Source organism: Haliotis rufescens, unplaced genomic scaffold (genome assembly GCF_023055435.1).
Source record: "Haliotis rufescens isolate VD_foot unplaced genomic scaffold, xgHalRufe1.0.p SCAF_5, whole genome shotgun sequence".
In the NCBI taxonomy this organism is placed as follows: Eukaryota; Metazoa; Mollusca; class Gastropoda; order Lepetellida; family Haliotidae; genus Haliotis; species Haliotis rufescens.
The window spans coordinates 39,092,808-39,114,384 of record NW_025964223.1 but is presented as its reverse complement, the minus strand read 5'-3'; the positions used below and the strand labels follow the sequence as shown (position 1 = coordinate 39,114,384).

General features: G+C 41.6%; 1 protein-coding gene across 6 annotated transcripts in view; it reads right to left on the bottom strand.

Annotated features, from left to right (window-relative positions):
• Positions 1-21,329, bottom strand: part of LOC124123760 — a 126,108-nt gene extending 104,779 nt beyond the window's left edge. For all 6 annotated transcript variants that reach the window (XM_048383962.1, XM_046486929.2, XM_048383964.1 and 3 more), the window contains exon 1: positions 20,843-21,329. The gene's annotated coding sequence lies outside the window, so the exon portion shown is untranslated. The remainder of the gene's footprint in view (positions 1-20,842) is intronic.
• Positions 21,330-21,577: the final 248 nt, after the last annotated feature.

The following is a 21,577-nucleotide window of genomic DNA, read 5'->3' as shown; positions in this document are numbered from 1 at the left end:
AGCGTATTAATGCTCGAACGAGGATATGTCTTGAATTATCTTACTGTGAACGAATACCATACGGCATTTTGATTCTTGTTTTGTTACCACCATACACATCTTCAGTGGTGAACGTGTAACACTTGCACCTCTTAGACCAATTCTCCCCCTCAAGCTGACACGCCATGACACAACGGAATACTGTTCAACGCGGCGTAAAACACTACTCACCCCTTCACTAAGAGGCGACGTAAACCTATGTTAGACAACCACACATACACCCTTTGTAGTTTTCATGAATTGGATGAATCACATTTCTGTGTCAATTGTCGAAAAAACAATGATTTAAACTCATGACGATAAGATTGCCGGGAGTAAGAAAGACCCAAGTGTTACTGCAAGACTCTAAGACTGTAGCAAGCATCCTTCAAAACTGTAAGCATAGAGTTCGCACACTTCGAGGAAACAATTAAACTCCGCTTGAAACAGGATCTCCAATTCAGCCTCATTGACTTCGAAATTGAATTTAAAACCAAAGGAAAATAAATTTTGAAAACAAAATTCTAATATTACATTGAATATGTTCTCTGTACGGGAGTAAAGCCCCGGGCGAGATAATATGCGTACATACTTAAATATACGCTTGACATTTCTCAAACCCTACATTTTCGCATGTCTTCATCAGATAAGAGAACATATGCGACCTGAAAAGCTTCTAGGGCAAATTTAATTTTCTCATGCAGATAAACTGGTTTTTTAACACTGAAACTACAGAATGATAAATGTCATAAGCAAACACGGAACTGTTGACAGCTGGTCAGTTCCAGCTGATGAAATTGACAATGGTTTGTGTATTTACATCATTTATACCATGACGTCATTGCACGTGCGTAAATAGATATAACGGCCACGGTGGAAACTTGGATCTGGGAACCGTGAAAACTATAAGCCATACTTTGTAAAAGCAAATAAAATGTATCTTTAACGTCAAACATACACACATCCCCCTGACTTATTGAAGCAGATATTGCATAGGAAATATTCTGTCTCCTCCACAAATAATCTTTCACCTCGATATGTTTGTTTATAGAAAGATTATCTCACTAAACAGGGCGGAATATCAATTTTTTATATCCCTCCTTTGCATGTAGCGTATTGTGCGGTAGCCGTTGCGTAACAATGTTGTTATGTGTGAAAACAGCTAAAAAACAACAATCGTCTTTTGTTTAGACATATTATACATGCCTGGATGGAACCGGATATTGATTTCAAACTTGATCGTATTATATAGATCCAATTATGTGTGTGAACATGTATGTCAGTTGTTTTTATCAGCTAACTGTTTTCTAGGTTCTGAGTTAACATATCGTTTATTGTGAGTCATACATACACGAACTGTGTTAAGGTTGGAGGTCACGATGACAAATGGTCAAGTTCATGCTGCCTCGGCAATATAGCTGTTTTCTATTGGAGGAGCGGGAGAGGACGTCTTTAGAAACGATCTCTTTAGAGTTCTGTCCCTTTGCCGCACCAGGTTCCGCTGGTCGTTGCTTCGAATCCAACATGTGTTCGATTATTATCCGTGGCGAACATAAACACACACCCCCCCCCCCCCCCCCCCCCCCCGATATACAGAGTAAAACAGAGCTGACACACTTGATACTCGTACCTCACCATGACTGTGATGATATAAAGAGGCAAGTCTAGCAAGTTATATTCCTTATGTGAAATCTGTGTCAGAAAACAAAATTAACAAGAAATATATTGTGTACATCGTATGTTATATATCCAGCTACTCTAACTGGATCACTCGTAGATTATCTTTGATAGACTTGTGACAGTATTAACGTACTATATCACTTTGTAAGACAGTCTCGGTAGTCTTACCCCTTCCTCTAATGTGCACACTAAACATACGTGGTATTCCATGACGGTGTTTTTAACATAGCATTCAGTGAAAGGCGTTTGTTACATTCATAGTACGTGGCCTGAACAGTTGACGCATGTCTTCCGGGGATCGGAACCTTGTGTGCAGTCGTTCGTTCAAGGCTGTTCGTGAGTGAGTGAGTGCGGTTTAACGCCGCTTTGAACAGTATTCCAGTTAGCTGTATCCCCACACGGCAGCCTACTGTAAGAGGACAGCCCGAAATGATGCAGCAAGTCCTGAGATAATGTACTTACAATCTACTTATATGTACTTAAAGCATACAATGGTAAAATTTCGCCTAAAATGAAAACAAACAAACATGTGTTCTCCCTGACTCGTTAATTTCACAAAAGATGACAATGACATTTCCAAAACTACATCCTACCTAAAGTTCAGTAAAGTACGTTTTTAACGAACACGCTTATAACGAACTGACGGATATAACTAAATTTTTTTTGGCCCCGTCCATTTGCTGTAATTATGCTGTATATGTGCTTATAACGAACTACGGATATTATTAACTAAATTTAGTGGTCCCTTTAAGTTCGTTATAACCGTAGTTTGCTGTAGTAGTCTGTCATACAGATCCTCAAATAAATATATCCAATACAAAAAATGCAAGTATATAATGTTTGGCAAGTCTAGATTACTGCTGTATCGGGTCTGAAAATGAAGAAAGTCTCTTGGCTCCTTTTTATTATATTTTATAACTATAATTTAACAACTGTGTATATTCTCTGAAATAGTTCATTTCAGAGATTAGATGTTATTCTACCCCAGTAGTAAATACAGGCGTCAGTAACCTGACCCCTGACACGCCTTATGCTAAAGGCCCAGAATGACCGGTACATGATCAAACCATTCACCGGAAAAACCTGTATACAACACTTAATCGCACGTGACCTGCTCCCCAGGGGCTCCGGATAAGGATCACCCTACCACTGTACTTACCGAAAACATGCCTCGTACATAATACACTTAAAGTCGGTCACCTTTTATCTGGTTTATTTGAGCAATGTGACGCTGGGGGTAGGGATCAATAGAAACGGGTGTCTGTAGACGGGTAGGAATGTGGTATTCATAAAAAAGGGTACAAAAAATATATCTGAATCATCGGTTGTCTGAAAGGTCTGGAAGGGTACCTTGAATGCAAGGTGGAAATGTACAAAATGTATGTATTTTAATATAGTTCAGTGTTGAATAGCCTTGAATTAATTAAAATAATCACAGTACGCCCACTTTAGTCTGTCTCACAATCCCCGAAAATATTATTTCCGTTTCTCCAGCCCTTACTGTAATGCTATTGCCCAAGACGAAGCAAGTCTAGATTTTCCTCAGGTCCTAAATCTCCCATCTCACTGGTGCTCCTTTTCAATTTAAATGTAGTTGCCTGTTTCTATCAAAAATATATATTTTCATAGACTGAGCGTTAGTCTGCTTCACTATGAAAATAGTGACAAAGGATCCGATGAATAAGTTCTGTAAGAAAGATTGAATTGGGCTCAAGGCTGCTTTGAATAGTATTTCAGCTATATTAGCCTGTTCTAACTTCGTGTAAGAACCAAGTAGAAACTGACAAAGCAGGCTGTTGACGTTTACTCGGCGAGACCCTCGATGGCGATAACATATACTGACATATCAGTATCATAATCATGGATTCGAACCTAGGACACTGGATCCTTGCCCGATCAGGGGACGTAACTCTGATCTTCGACCACTCTTACTTAGACCACTTGGCCATCACTGTAGATGTATGACTGTTTTAAACAATCTTTTCTTAAGATCACGATTTCTGAACAATCACTCTAGCATGTGTTACAGCGCGCATGTTAGACTCACATCTTGTCTCTGAAATGAACTATTTTACAGAAAAAAATACACGCTGCAATGCACATCATCTGCTCCAGTGAAGTTTAACAGCGTTAATGTGAACTTCAACAATTATACTTACATGACATAAAATAACAACATCATATACCTTGCCTGCTCGAGTGACACAAACGACACCGACAAATAAATAAAAAGAGGGGTAACGAATTCACTTCAGTCGAAGGGACTCAAGGGAGGTAACCGGTGGGGATCCGCGCAACTGTTTCTCTGTTGATATTTACTGATCCCTTTCACAGAAACCGACTAAAACATGATCAATGACTAATTGATATGGCATGACAATTAATACCAACTACTAACAAAACCTACATCCTCCTTCTAACAATGAGGTTTGGCCGAAATCGTCATGAGATAGAGTGACTCTCGTAAACATCATCCTGTTATATGAAAATATTTTGTGAAATTTAATCACAACGTACGGGAAGGGAACAGTTAGAATATGCATGCACATTGTTGAGTGATTCCGGTGTCAATTCATGCTTACAAGGGTCCAGCTTTGCATAACACTATACCCAACACATACCCGCCCTACTTGCTACAGACAGGTTGGTCTGTCATGGCTACCCACACGTGACCAGTCACTGCTGGTGACAAACTCACACAGACAGATATAGAAGATGAATAGCAGAGTGGGTCGTCATGCATCTGACACTGTCACGTATACGGGGTATCTTCAGCACTGGTCTGAGGTATCTCATCTTTGCAGACATGTATATAGACGGAGTTTGAGGGGCCCAGGTTTAAGCCCCGACCCCAAGACCACAAACAACCTACCCCACCCCCACATCCCTTTGAATATTACATACGAGGGCTATTTTATTTTTCAACATAATATCCCTGCTTTTCAATACACTTCTCATATAGTGAAGCTTTTCAATTCCAGTCAGGAAGAGTTTTCGGAAGCCACCCTGAAAAACCCATTCACGGCAGCTTTTAGGCCATCGTTGTCGTCATAACGCTTGCCACGAAGGTGTTCTTTCAGTTTAGGAAACAGGTGGAAATCCCTTGGTGCCAGGTCTGGCGAGTATGGAGGGAGAGGAAGCTCTTCGAACCAACCTTGTCGTAAGTGGAGAGGTATGAGAAGAGGCATTGTCATGAACTGTTATAACTCCAGCAGTCAGCATTCCTCGCCGCTCTTCTTTGACAGAATGTATCAGGCGATGAAGCAAATCATCATACTGGGCACCTGTAATCGTCTTTTGCCTTTCTAAGTAATCAACAAGGATCACACCCAATGCATCCCAGAATACAGTGGCCATAACTTTCTTCATTGATCTTGAAGACTTCAATTTCTTTGGTGACGGAAAAGTGGAATGGAGTCATTCCATGGATTGATGTTTTGACTCGGGGTCATAGTGGAGACCAGTGTTTCATGACCCATTACTAATCACTTTTTGAATTTGACGACGTCATCCTCAATTAGCTCTAAATTGTCTCTGGCGTTGTCAGTGCATTTTTCCCTTAAGATTAGAATTTAGAAACTTTGGCACCCAACCCAATATTAATTTCAATGGGCCCATGGCTTTGACCCGTGTCTTCCTCAAGTTCACCAATGGTAATACGTCTATCTGACAGTATAAGTTTTTCTATCTCCTTAATTGAATCTTCATTGATGGAAGTTAAGGGACGTCAAGAACTAGCGTCAGCATCAAGGCCTGTTCTCCCAGCCTTAAACATAGCTGCCCAACGATCAAAAGTGGAATAGTTAGGGCACTTATCCCCATACACTTGCGGTCATGAATTTCTTGAACAGTCTTCAAAACCTTGATGACTGCTGGGTACTCGTTTTTTTCCATTTCTGTGTCCATTTGGAGCCCTATCACGTTCAACTGGCTGTAACTTATATAGAAACGTCCTCAACAGACCAAATACACTTGCAATGAACTACTCAAACAATGTACTACATTGACTAGTTCACTTTGTTATGGCCCAATGTTAAAAATTAGTCAGGCTTATAACTTTTTGTCCAGCCCTCGTATATCCCTGTTAGGTTTCATACAACCCAATGTATATGTTGATTCTTTTAATTACACACACACCTTTTCGAAATGCATCCGTCAATTACATGTCATACGCGAAGACAGGTGTATGTTCATTTCAAAGGTCACAAGCAAACAAACAAATAAATAGATATTGGGGGAATAGCTGTGGCCCTGTCCTCAAATTTGCCGGAATTCACCGTGCAGAGTTGCGTCCCTTAGGCGTGCCAGGAGCCTAGGATTGCACGTTCGAAGTTCAGATTCACCCTGGTTCTTAGTTTATCAGCACCTATATCAATATTCGTGGTCTAAGACTCCATAACAAGGTGCTTTCCTCCCATACAAAGGTCACACGCGTGACATAACTGAAATATTATTCAAAATGGCGTAAAACCCAACTGACTCACTTCTGAACGATTACTATCTGTATGCATACTTACATATAGGTACATACATCCCCCATGGATACTTTGTCAATGACCCTGTATAGATGCCTGGGTACCGTTATCTACCTTTCGCTACCCTCTTGAACCTACATGCCCCGTACTTATATAATCCACATTCTGCGCTCGAGCGATCAGTCACACTGGCCAGACCTTCTATAGCCTACGGCCGAGACAGCATGTTATCCATCGGAGACAAATTGGTCTGGTAGCCAGCAATTAAACAGGCCAGGACATCAATGCATGCCGCCTGTGCGATGTATTAACATGGAACAGGTTCCACTTCAAAGCTTCATACGTGGAGTGGCTTGTCATTACACTAATTACGCAAGTATATGGGCTGGGGGCGAGGTGGGCCTTCATTTGGAGCTTACATTGGCTTGGGAAAGTACCACAGGTCAAGGTCAAGGTCAAGTTTCAACGTGACGTTTCCTCGACGTTGTGCAGTTTGAATATATATTTTGCTAACCGTTAATGTTAATTATTGATCTAAAACAAGTACGTCTATAATTAAGCAAATACTATGAAATATATAGAATAAGCGAGTGGGTATGGTTTTACGTTGCGTTTGGCAATATTCAAGCAACTTCACGGCGGGGGACACCGGAGACAGCTTCACACATTGTACCCATGGGGGAAACCGAACCAGGGCCTTCGGCGTGACGAACGAACGCTTTAACCACTAGGCTATCCCACTGCGCCCTCAGTATCTGTCGAGTGGTATGGAACCTTATATTTGCTCGGGAAAATACTGTTCCGTCTACACCTCACAATGCAGGGGAGGTGCACCGCTCCCCATTCGCCCAAAGGGCCCGGATTGTCCATTGAGTATAGGTCCTGCACTACCCTGTGACAGGAGGCCCAAACGTATAAACCTCGCTGCACAAACCGGCCAAGTTAACAACTCTCGCCCGAGAAACCGGCCCACCGGCCCAGGGGTCTACAGTTTCGCAACTTTCTCCAATGAAATTAAGGGTCAACAAGATTGGGTCCGAATCCAAGGTTGTACCCTATTGTAAAACCCTTAACAACAACCACCGTGAAGATCCGGGTAAAGAATAGATCTTCAGCAACCCATGTTTGCCGTGAAAGGGACTATGCTTGTCGTAAAAGGCGACTAACGGGATCGGGTGGTCAGGCTCGCTGATTGGTTGATGCATGTCATCGTATCCCAATGCGTAGATGGATGCTTATGATATCAATCACTGGATTATCTGGTCCATACTCTATTTACAGACCGCCGTCATATAGCTGGAATATTGCTGAGTGCGTCGTTAAACAACAAACAAACAATCTTAACATCAAACAGAGCCCCATAAGTTTAACAGTAACAACCTGCGATATACAAATGTATGCAAAATACGCTGAACTATAAAACCCAACCTTCCCTCAATTTCTGAGAAAAGAAGGCTGTACAGTGTTAACGTGCTCCTTCCGGTTTAACGACAAAACAGTGTGTGAAACCGTGGACCCAGATAACTGGTTATGTAGGTCTGTGGTGAAACATACCTGGTGCACCTTTATGATATATATGTACAAATACAATGTTACTGAAACATTTCTTCCATGAAGGAAAGTGTCATGTTGTCCACTGAATCAGGGCGATGGCGTTGCCTAGTGACCAAACAGTTCGCTCCCCGCCACGTCGAAGCCCCTGATTATATTTCCCACAAGGGTACATAATGTGTACCCACCACGATGTCTACCGCTTGGTTTTGTTGAAATACCCCTTCCTAAGACTGGAGTGAAACCATATTCCTTCGACATATCTTGTAAATATATAAGTGATAAACCTTTACATGTTACAGTCAATGTCTAAAATGGCTCAAAGTTTCAAAGTTTCAACCAAATCAGCGAGCCTGACCACCCGATCCCGCTAGTCGCCTCTTACGACAAGCATAGGTTGCTGAAGACCTATTTTATGCCGGATCTTCACGGGTCACATGTATACTCACTCATTGTAGCAGGTCATTTCACTGTATAATCAAGGCACCTGGATCTTAAAGCATGAACCACACGTTGAATCAATGCACAGTCAAATAAAAGGATTATTTACGATAGGGCAGAAAATATAAACACAAATCTCAGCATATCAGATACAATGTCAGTGTGAATGCGCGTTATTTCCCACACAACAGGGGCGGTGGGATAGCCCAGTGGCGTCGCGCCGAAGACCCGAGTTCGATTCCCAACATGGGTACAATGTGTGAAGCCCATTTCTAGTGTCCCCCGCCGTGATATTGCTAGAATAATGCTAAAAGCGGCGTAAAACCATGCTTACAACACAGCAGCATTACAACTACCATATTCTTTTGATCATTAAGATCCGCGGCACGGCCAATACACCCAGTGGTCACGCTCGTGCATTTACTACCTATTGGTCAGGAAACAAAGCCACAAAATAAAGCTGGAGGTGTCAACATTTGATGACTACAACAAAGGTGCGCTATTGTCCAATATGTCATGGGTTTCTCCGCTCCCCGCTCCTTCCATCATAAAAGGGTCACAAAACGAGAATAAATGGTATGGGGATATGTCCTCCCTCGTTCATTAGCATTGACGGCGGGACGTGGGAGCTCGAAGACCTGGTTTAATCTGTGTAAAATAATCTTGGGGACATCCGAAGTAAATTGCATGACAATGTCGAGAGAGAGGAGGAGAGTGAGACACAGAGTGAGGGAGAAATTGGGAGAGAAAAGATGAGACAGTGAGAGAAAGAGAAGCGGGTGAGAGAGAGAAGAGGAGAGAGAGAGTGAGAGAGAAGAGGAGAGACACAGTGAGAAGAGGAGAGTGAGAGAAGAGAGTGTGAGCCACACAGAGTGAGAGAGAAGAGAGACAGTGAAGGAGAAGAGTGAGAGAGAGTGAGAGAAGAGGAGAGTGTGAGACACACAGAGTGAGAGAGAAGAGGGAAGAAAGAGAAGAGGTGAGAGGAAGAGAAGAGAGTGAGAGAGAGTGAGAGAAGAGGAGAGAGTGAGACACACACCGAGTGAGAGAGAAGATGAGAGAGACACAGAGAGAGAAAACCCCAAAACATAAAACATGCAACACACAACACACGTACATGTATACATATTGCATAATCATGTGCCTTGTCCCACCACATGGTGTTCATTTTCGCCATATATATCAATACATTGTAGATGAGTAAGGAAAGGTGAAATTGGGCTTAACGTCGCGTCCAAGATTATTGCACTTATATAGCGACGTGCATGTACGTGTGTGTGTTTGTGTGGCTGCTTGTACTATTCCGGACTGATGCCGATTTACACAGACACAGTATACTGACTCCGAGTCGACCGGTCCTTGTTTTAGCCCCTTAATGCCGAGCGCCAGACAGGGTAACAACAAGTACCATCTTTAAACGTCTTTTGGTATGACGCGGCCTTCCGCTCTCCGGGCGGACGCTCTACCACTAGACCACGGAGGCGGTCGTGTAGATGAGTAAAAATGATCAAGATAACCAAACTGAGCCGAGGACTAGGTTCTTTTCCCACAAGTGTACATTTTGTGACACAAAAAACACCGCCGTGCCGGAATATTAGAGAAAAGGCGATTAAAAAGCCATATCCACCAACTCACTTTTGACAAGTCAAGACGTATGATTGATGTGATGAGCACTTCCCCGAGTATCGTCCTGAGATGAAAAATGTGAAGGTCTTTGTGAGTTGGACATTAACAAAGCTACGTTTGAGAGGCGAAATCAATTCAGCGTATCGACACTGGGCTGTGACAGGAGTTTGCCTTTGATCTGGAGGTGCTTTTAATGCAAATAATAATATATCTTCTTAAATTGCAGACAAGCATATTTCAACTACATAAATGCACCTTCACAATGGTTTTAATATCCACCGTAACACGCAGCACTATCTGACAGCCGCTTAACCCATGTCGGGGCTGATACCACCATGTCGGAGATGCTATCTGTGTATGTAAAGCTGTGTTCACGATCACACTGTATGTAATCGTTGAAAGACATAGGCCCTGGGGACCTTTCAACGTTGACTGAGACCTAAAATGTTGGATAGTAGGGGTCGGGTGGTGGTGGAGAGAAACATACGGGTATTTATGCAATTTTGAATAATTATCGGTAACCGGGTACACTGAATGTAAAGGTAATACAGCAATGTAATTTGACTCTTGTATTTTAACTTCACTTAAAGTGTGCTAAACTGTAAGCACGCGTGTACTACACCCGTATATATAAGATAAATACGCGATAAATCGCAAAGAACAATGAAGAACGAAGCTTGGTTTACTTCACGATAATACATTAATTTGTTATATCAATTATGTTATTTCTGGAGATTCGAACATGCGCTCGCATCTTGATGACGTCATATTTTGGACGACCTTATATTTGAGAGGGAAGTGTCCTGTGAGTTGTTTCCCATAGACGTATGGGGTACGCAGATAAACGCAGTGGCCGAATGATCGCATCCAAACGTGGGAGAGATATGACAATCGGTATTGGGAGAAAAGGTACAGATAATCGACATGAGGATTGTGAGAATATGCGGCAAATGCCAAACGTAACCCACCTGTTCATAAAATGGACTTGTCCGACATTGCCGAGGTCAGATTCTATTCAGGGAGTCATTATTAAAATTAGGGTAACCATTTTTAAAGCTAGCACATTTTATCAACACCCTTAAAGTGGCTGTACGAAAGGTTGATATCTCAAATAAGAAATAAACGGTGGTGGTTAAGGTATATATGGTGTAGATAAGCAGTACTTCTGTAACCGGAAGCGGCATGGGTACAATCTGATGGACAATTTTGAACCTTTCAGGTCACGGAAATGACCGAGGTTTAACGTGGGCCGAGTGACAAAATACTGTCGGACGGTAACACTAAACCTACTAATCACATGTGTAATGCAGTCTCGGTCTGATGTTAGCATAGCGACAATGCGTTTTGTCACAGCCTTGTGTACTCAGATATTATATATACATGAGGTCACACAATGGCGAGCATTGCTCGCATGCCAATAGTTAATCCCGTAACGGACAGAGGATATGAAATACGTATTTATCATCTTTTTAACTTGAAAATAAATAATTTTTATGATTGGAAATGATACCGACGTATGGGTGATTTTGAGTGATCGTGCACAGAAGACGTTGATCGTTGTTAAATTAAATTACATTAGGCATTTGTATAGCGCAAGTTCCAATTAACAAATTCTCAAATGCGCTTAGACCATGATTGATCTAGTCAAAGGATCTCTTGAAGAGACAGATCTTGAGTGTCTTTGGGGTTGGGGGTGTCAGGCTCAGTGACTTGGTGGAGTGCGTGTCATCGTACCCCGTCGACGTGGATCGTTGCTCACAATATCGATCACTGGACTGAATCGATTATTTACAGGTTGCGTCATATAACTGGAATATAGCTCAGCGCGGCGTTACACACCAAATAACCCGGACAAACACTGATAAGCTGAAGCTGTGGCATACCAGGCGTGACCGATCGTCGCTAGTTTAACGTCATAGCGAGTGTTGGAGACGTACAGGTTAATCATTATTATTAAATCGTTAAAATTAGTATGTACAGACTTATTTTGGCAATGCACAGCGTGGTCGGCGTCAACTGTCGTGGGATAGTTCTCACTGAATGGTGATAAGTTCTTGGAGCAAACAGGATCATGTTTCGTATCTGGGACAGTTTGTATGTTGGCCGATTATCTTTTTCAGTTTTTCTTCCGCAACTGTTGTTTATCCAGTAAACGTGAGTGAGTGAGTGAGTGGAGTTTTAGTCTTCTAATCCCAATATTCCAGGCATATCACTGAATACTGAATGACCGGCTCACTGTGTACCCATGTCGAACCCGGATCTTTAGGTTGACAAGCCAACGGTCATACCACGTGGTAAACAACCGACCCCACCCAACCCTCTACTCGCACGACGGAACAGAACTCTCCGTATTCCATAAAAAGACAAATTTTAGTTTCTTTTCCCAATGACATTTGTACTTATTTACAACTAGTCAACAAACGTATCTCTTTCAGCAATTCATTTAAGACAGTCGTGCGTGACGTATCCCCCAAATTAGGATCACGTTGAATTCAGGGCGTGATCGACAAGCACGGGTAATTTATAGTCTATCATCCTGATCATTGTCCACGATCTCCGTCATTCTAAAACCTAAATATAATTGTTTAATTGTGGTAGTTCCTGCTGATGAACACGTTTCTATGTTTGGGTCCTATATAACCACACTGAATGAAATGCTTGCTTGGAAGAAGTTTAAGATCTCAGTGAAGCCAGTGAGAGGCTCATGGCACGAAATTGACTCCAGCATCGGTTATAGCTAATCACAGTATTCCATCAGTTTATGAAATATTAACACGTGTCAAAATATAATATTGTTTGTTTATCTATCTGTTTGTTGTTTAACGCCGCACTCAGCAATATTCCAGCTGTATGGTGGCTGTCTATAAACTATTGAATCTGGACCAGCAATACAGTGATTGATATCATGAGCATCGATCAAGAGATAATATATTTACACAAACTAATGCAGCTTAAAGAAACATCAGCATCCCCTTTTCATCTTCACTTCGAGGAGAATATCGGATAAACACCATATGTGTTCAATTTGTGGACTTTAACCCACAATTCTATAATCGTCAATATTCTACACATACGTTGACGAGCCCCGAGGACAAACGGGTGATATTGGATATTGGACATTGGATATTTATTAGACGGTATGCGTTATCCCAAAAAACGATTCCTCTCGCCAGATTATCTCTTTCAAACAGATCGTCCCTCGGATTGTCATTGATAACTTACAGATATTTCTCAATTGTGATTAACCATTGATGGCGTGAATCAGAGCGCTGCGACCACGAGGCAGCGTGGTAGTTGCCACGCCCGTACACCAAGATGTTGAATACATGACGTCTATATGATAAAAGACACATCGGCGCGTGACCGTGGTGAGGAAGATGCGACTGCTGGTGGTAGTGATGGTTTGTTTGTTGTTTAACGCAGCACTCAGAAATATGTCAGCTATATGACGGAGGCCTGTAAATAATCGAGTCTGGATCAGACAATCCAGTGATCATCGATCTACGCAATCAACTAAGTCAACGATCCTAGTGAGATCGTTTTAACTGGGCGCCGCCATTTTGTTTGAATCAAATGCAAGTGTTTTGAGAGGTACAATCTGATTGGTCAATAGGAGAGGCATAAACTTGCAATAGCCACTGGTGGCGCCACGATCGAGCCCAGAAATTCCAGCCTAGTTCGGCAAGGGTGGAAACTGGACTTTTATAGTCAGCTCCTTTCTATCGGGACGTTTGATGAACATCGACACTATCATCATCTCCAAAACCACCATTCCCAACACCACCACTAACAACACAACCACTTCCAACTCAATCACGACAACACAATTACGACCAACACAACCACGACTAACACAATCACGACCAACACAACCACTACAAACACAATCACTACCAACACATCGATACTCATGATATCAATCACTGGATTGTCTGGTCCAGAGTCGATTATTTACAGACCGCCGTCATATAGCTGGAATATTGCTGAGTGTGGCGTTAAACAACAAACCAGCCAACCAACCTATACAACCACGACCCACACAACCACGACCAACACGATCACTACCAACACAATCACGACAAACACAACCACTACCAACACAGTCACGACCAATACAACCATGACCAAAACAATCACGACCAACACAACTACGACCAACACAACCACGACCAATACAGTCACGACCAACACAATCACGACCAACACAACCACGACCAACACAACCACGACCAACACAACCTAGACCAACACAATCACGACAAACACAACCACGACCAATACAACCACCACCAACACAATCACGACCAACACAACCTAGACCAACACAATCACGACCAACACAACGTAGACCATCACAATCACGACCAACACAACTACGACTAACACAACCACGACGAACACAATCACGACCAACACAACCACGATCAATACAATCACGACCAACACAATCACGACCAACACAACCACGACCAACACAACCTAGACCAACACAACTACGACTAACACAACCACGACAAACACAATCACGACCAACACAACCACGACCAACACAACCACGACCAACACAGCCACGACAAACACAACCACGACCAATACAACCACCACCAACACAATCACGACCAACACAACCTAGACCAACACAATCACGACCAACACAACGTAGACCATCACAATCACGACCAACACAACCACGACCAACACAGCCACGACAAACACAACCACGACCAATACAACCACCACCAACACAATCACGACCAACACAACCTAGACCAACACAATCACGACCAACACAACGTAGACCATCACAATCACGACCAACACAACTACGACTAACACAACCACGACTAACACAATCACGACCAACACGACCAACACAACCACAACCAACACAATGACTACTAACAAAATGACTACCAACACAACCACGACCATTACAATCACTACCGACACAATCATGATCAACACAACCACGATCAACACAAACACGACCAACACGACCACGACCAACACGACCAACACAACCACAACCAACACGACCACGACCACGACCACGACCAACACAATCACTGCCAATACCATCACCACCAATACGACCACCACGACTACAATTATTACTTTGGTCTTCTCCATTCCAACCACCACCACTGACACCATTTTCTGACACACTGACCCTTTCAAAACTTACATCTATTAGTTTCTAATTATATAATCACAAGAACATTATAATTCGCACACCATTTCACTCGGCATATATATACTAGCCATTGAATGTCGGTTCGGCTTTCGTGCTACAGGCTATTGTACCGCAAGTCATTTCAAACAATCGAAACTCATTCAGCTAATACCAGTATCACAGACAGGGAATAAAACGCCGGGATACCTGTCTTGGTCATAGGATATGACCCGTGCCTCACTGGTTTACTCGGGTTTACTCGGGTCAGTCAGTACAGTATTAATGTGCTTGACATCGTCAAAGGGCTATTTCTCGTGACCTATTTAATTTTGAATAGAACTTGTGTCTAATAGAGACCTACATAAAGGTAGTCCAGACTCCTGCTAGTCCAGACTCCTGCTAGTCCAGACTTCTGCGGGTTATGGATAACCCCCTCAGTATAGGGTAAAGGGTCAAATAATTTTGTGAAATATATTTTGATTGTGATTAACTTTTATCTGTTTAGAGTTTCGTATGCACGTGCTGTAATAGATGTTTTCGACATCATATCAAAGACTACATGCTTGACATCGTCAGATATATACGACGTCATTCAAGACTGGGTTATGGGTGGGTGAGTGAGTGGATTGACGGCTTTTTCAAATAAACTGCCGGGTATAAGAAAGTATACACCCATGTTTGATGGCGGCTGAAATGAAACAAGCAAGAAATGATTATTCGATGGTGATGTATTTGATACCGGTGTCATAGTTGCGTTTTGGACCTTGGGTTTGCAGTGTTTCGGCGACTGTTTTCAGCCCAATAACGTTTTGAAAAAGTTTGTAATTTTGTGGTCAACTTGTATACTTTGTTTTGCCCAGCAGTTTATATCATGGCGTGAAGGGAAAGCCCAAAGAGACCCAGGCTGATGACGTTCACAAACATTGACCCTCGAACCAAGACTTAACAATTCATAAACATGGCCCACACAAGGTTGGCGTTCGAAAAGTACCACTAAACCTTACTTTCACTGCATATTCACTTCGAGAAAATAAATGTATTTAATTATTTGTTTTTACTGTCATTAGTGTAATCCTACTGCCAATGAAAGGTCTCAAACGGCATATTTGATAGAGCATGATATACTGGATAACAATGAAATGAGGCGTGTATTTGTATTCGTATTTAACTTGTCTGACGATGAATCTAAAATTACTCATCACTACCCATCCATCCATCAAACTGACAGAAATATGTCATAAAACTCCCCACGATTGCTTCTATAAATAGTTTATCTGCCATATGGCCATATAGAGCGCCCCAAAACAATCATTCATTTCACACGATGTCAAGACAAACAGTGTTACTATATATTTAGAGATATATTTAGAGATCTCGCAACGCTTTCCTTTCCTGCGAGGGTCACGTCAGGCCTATAAGCAAGCGCAGACTTCATGCTATCTAAACGGGCAATATTCAGGCCTTACCAAAGAGCGTTGTCCGACCGAACACCAGTAATTGAAAAATTAATGTATTATTACTATCTATTTGATGTGATCTTCAGATTTAGCTATTCTCGACAGAACCTTCCATAGATTAAAGACAATGTGCCATTATTGCTAATAACAAAGGCACATTGAATCTTTGATAATTTGTTACTATATATTTGTAGTCAGTAGACAGATCTGAAATGTGATTAAGCAAATATTTCTATTCCCGTAATGCGTCATTGACCCAGATTTCAACTCTGTCTGCGACTGGCTCACAGCGTTCAGAATTAACAGACCTCAAACTAAATGGTGTCACTTTTTATATTTAAACGGTTTGGGGTTGTGCGCCTGTTTTAGTTTGATTATGGCTTTAACGTAGCATTATAAACAAACAGTCGTTACGGCACATTTTAATGAAGTTACTAGGACATATAATATCTCATTTTTTCAAACTACTCATTTCGGAAAGGGAATGATGCCAAGCTTGTATTTTTTAGCAAACCAAGACATGAAGCTAAGAATGAGTCAGTTCGATTGCAATTATATTAAATACTACTAGTATGACAACAATTTCAATCATTCACTCACAATCAGTCCCCACGTGAACACGAAGAATAACCCTTTAAGATAAGTAGTTACTGTATATGAATCATGACATATAGACTCAAAATTAAAAGAAATTATCTAATTGAAAACAATTCTAAGACAAAATGTGAACTTTAAAAAATGCATTTGCGACAAAAAAGTATCTGTGCTTAATGGAATTCGTAAGGTATAAACATGTCATGACGCCGGTGATTTACATAGTTTTATGCCTTACGAAGATTTATGTTGATTTCGTAAAATGTAAACCAAATGTTTGAGAATCCTTATCAATTCAAGTCATCAAGAGTGTATTAACTGGCACAATGTATGCCGTGTTTCGGAGTAACATCAATCATACCGCACTGTACTGCCACTGAGGCATGCGTATTCATGTACATCATACGTCGTATAATGTCCTTCGGTAAAAAGACAAGCATCCAGGGGAATCCCCCCGGGCGACTGGCGTTGTCGTACACTGGCACATCCCGTATATATCAGCACTACAGTGTTGCAGAGGAAACTTCATGTAGGATGAAGTTAGGATACCATCACACTCAGGGCAAAATGTACACGGTATATGTCATATATTGAACAGTTGAAATTATTAAATAAAAGCGACAAAATTAGGACTGGGACGAATAACTCGGGTACCCAGATGCTTTCATGAAACGGGGGCACGGGTGGCCCAGTCGTCTATGGCGCCGCGATTCTCTATGCAGAGTTGCGTCCCGTGGGCACGTCAGAAACCTATGATTGTGGGTTCGAATGCTGGTTTACTGCGATTATGTTTCTAGATTTGTCAGCACCATACCCATGCTCGTGGGTTTCACCGAAGTGGTAAACGTCTGAGACCTGCATCAGTTCGGTCTTTCTTCCCACGTTAAGCTGACACGCCGTGATATAACTGGAAAACTGTTAAAAAGCGGCGTTAAACCCAACTCACTCACTTACTTTAATAAAACTGTAAACATGGACGACTATTAAAAACAACGAAAAGTGCAAAGACTGAAGGTGATCGTAAAAGCTACCCAAAAAAAACCCCTGAACGCAACAATGGGTTTAGCCCATGCACGTGCAATACATGTAAAGTCACAGTCAGTGTGGGGGTAAAATGATTCAGTCCAGATGCAAGTGAAGTGCACTCTTGGAAGTCTTTGAATACTTTCATATCTTATTATCTGCGTGTCCCCTCAATGACGCTGAGAAAATAAATGTGAGACTTTCAAAAGCGTAAGTTTTTAGATGTGTCTTTTCACTAAACTATGAATTATTTTCTGCTTCTTTTCTAAATGCATATCCTCGAGAAGTTTCTCCATACTTGGTAACAATACCTAACCGGACTTATTTTGAAAACCATACCCGTGCTCGTGGGTTTCATCGAGGTGGTAAACGTCTAAGGCCTGCGTTACGTCGTACTCTCCTCCCACATCGAGCTGACACAAAATGGAGTTAAACAAAACTCACTCACTCACCCACTTCCTACCACACTTTCACTGCTATGAGTAGTCCTGCGCGGTGACTGTGGAGTATATAATTATATATACACTAAAAGCCTAGGCAAGTCTAGATAAAACTAAACCAAGTCTAGTTTCCTTGATTCCACGTGTGAAAAAAGCAGAGGAGGAAAGGTTGCGTAGAAAAAATAAATTACAATTATAAAAAAAAAGGTTTTCATAGACTTAGGGTTAGTCTATACTTTGAGTTGTGTGCAACGCTTCTCCTGTAACGTATTAAATGATGGCAGATACTTGAGAGAGATGAGTTGTGTTCCACCGTCACCACTATACGTCAGCCATGTCAAGGGGACGGATACAAGACCGGGCCAAAACCTTGTAGGGAAACAAACCTGAATTTATGACATAACTACTAGACCACCCAGTCATTTGACAATGATTTACTTAAATATCCAACACAACTAGAGCGGGGTCTAGTGCTAGTCTTCGTCTTTAAGTTGTTATTAATACAACTTAATATAGCGTTAATATGGCAATATCGTGTTAAACTGTCCTGATATCACAAGTCGAATATGAGAACCAGTCGGATATAACGAATGTATCGTCCAGCCACTGTCATCAAACTTACATTACACGTTTATAACGGACTTCGGTTATAACTACCTGACTTCGTCGGAGTTTACTATGTTTTACAGTAATGAAATCGAGGCGGGCCTGCTAACTCCGACAGAAAGAGCTACCAGAAACACATCAGCTGTGCTTATGATATGCTGGTACAAAGAGAGGTGCATGTTATTCATGGAACTGCGAGTATACCATCACGTGACAACCTTATCATTGATGGGCAGGAAAGTTAACATTCAAAAACATAACTTTGATATCAATGGGTGAAAAAAACCAATTGTTAACTGGTAATTCTATTTGAATACTCACACGACGAACAGCATTTCAAATAACTGTGAGGGAGAATATCGAATATCACCGCCTCCAGCAAGGCGGGGATCAATTAACATAATAAAACAGCACCACATCGTGGTATCCTGTGTCATGTGATGAATATACCCGGGGTGGAACGTACCACTAACCTACCCGAGACTGTACTGTTGTAGTTTACTGCTGTGATACAGACATGCCAGATTCATTTCCCTCGCTGTGTAAGACGGAGATTGTAATCTTTCCTTCATTAAAATATATATTGCTGTATGTTTATAAGCAGTTAAGCCAGATATGTCCCCCAAAGAGAGCTTAAACCTTATAATTATTGACCTAGAAATTTCCTACCAGTAGAATAGTTATTATAGGACCGCAGTTTTAATCCAAGCCATTGACAACTACCGTCCCTAATACAGTCTCCTGTCACATTCCTCTGTATATTTCTAAGACGTAATTCCCTTTCAACAATGTTCAGACTTCACTGGCGATGTTATGTATGTCAGGGTGGAAATCTGTTTCAACAGCTACCGTGTACATAACAATTCCGGTCGTGTTTGCCTCCCTATGCCATTGTAAGTGTACCGCCTGGGGCATGTACATTTCAAACGAAACATGTCATTTGCAACTCACTATTAATCGTCTTCATGTATTCATACCATCCACGTGGTCAAAAATAACAGCTTGACCCAATGTCCAGAGTGGTATTTTGGCCAATAAATCCCGTTTTCGTAACCGAGAAAATATCAGGGGTCAAGAAATGCCCGGTGGTTATATTTAGGAAGCTAATGTGTCTTTGTCATAGAGTGGTGTAATAAAATGATTGTTGTTTCGTTCATCGTGCCGGGGGCGATTGTCTGTCAGTCATTGCTGATTGATTTATTGACAATACGTATGTACAATATGCATGATATGTAAATAAACAAATTTTCAGCTACGGTGAAAACGACAGGGTATGTGAATGAAAAAATAATAGATAAGTATAAACCACGGACAATCATGATTATAAATTGACCTAAAATAATTATTTTGTTCTTCCCACTGGCAGTGCAAAGTACTTACACCCAAGACTTAAAGTGGCATAGGTCAGTTGTTTTAACAGTACGTCGTGAAATAAACATACACTCAAGTCTGTCTACTTTCAAATATTCGTTGAATTACATTTGATTTATTGAAAAAAGATAGATGAGATTTATTTCACGGCGAAATGTCCCCGTAGGCTGCTAATGAACATGAGTTATGCATGTTTACACTAAGAAACAAGACTTATGCATGTATACAATATGAAACACGAGTTGTGCATGTATACGATATGAAACAAGACTTATGCATGTATACAATATGAAACAAGAGTTATCCATGTATACAATATGAAACACGAGTTATGCGTGTATACGACATGAAATAATAATCGAAACCAAAATATGAAATATCACAACTCACCGGTTAAGGAAAGGAACTCTTGTAATATCCAAATCAAAACTGTAAAGTATTATCCGATAAATGTTTCCTCCACTGTACCAAGTTGTACACCAATCGGACCAGCTCAGTTCACAAACGCCAGTTCAGCGTCACTGAATGACAACTCAACAGGTAAGTCACTACAGGTGATCTCTGGTGATCTCAACAAGTTACACACAAGGTTTTCCCTCCCCACTTCACTGATAGTGTATACAAAACCATCCACCGTGACACACACGAAGTTATAAGGTGTTCCACACGAGAGAGTATTTCAACATTCCATATAGGATGAAAACTTGCCAAAACTCAGAAGACCCACCCAGACCTGTTCTGCCAAGCCCGTGGGTTGAATGAAGGAGGACTTACGGCTATCACAGACAAGCGCTCAGAAGCTCGTTGTCCGACCAGCGCACAACCGAATCTTTCAAGACGAAATACTACCCAATCTAGTTGTGCTTAACCGTCCGGGGGCAGTGAGGTAGCGCTGAAGCGCGCCGAGATGACGCATCTCGCTGTGATAAATCGTTATGTGGGTGGTGCGTTCGGTTGGAACGACTGTATCTGCAGGTTACGCATGTTAGACATTGAGGCTGGATTGACAATGCGTTGGGTAAGACAGGGTTTCTGGTATGCTGGGGATTGTGTTTAAAAGAATTGAAAGGTAAAGTACAGGTCAGCGTGATCGGTTGATGTCTTCTTAAAAGGAACTTCGTCTTG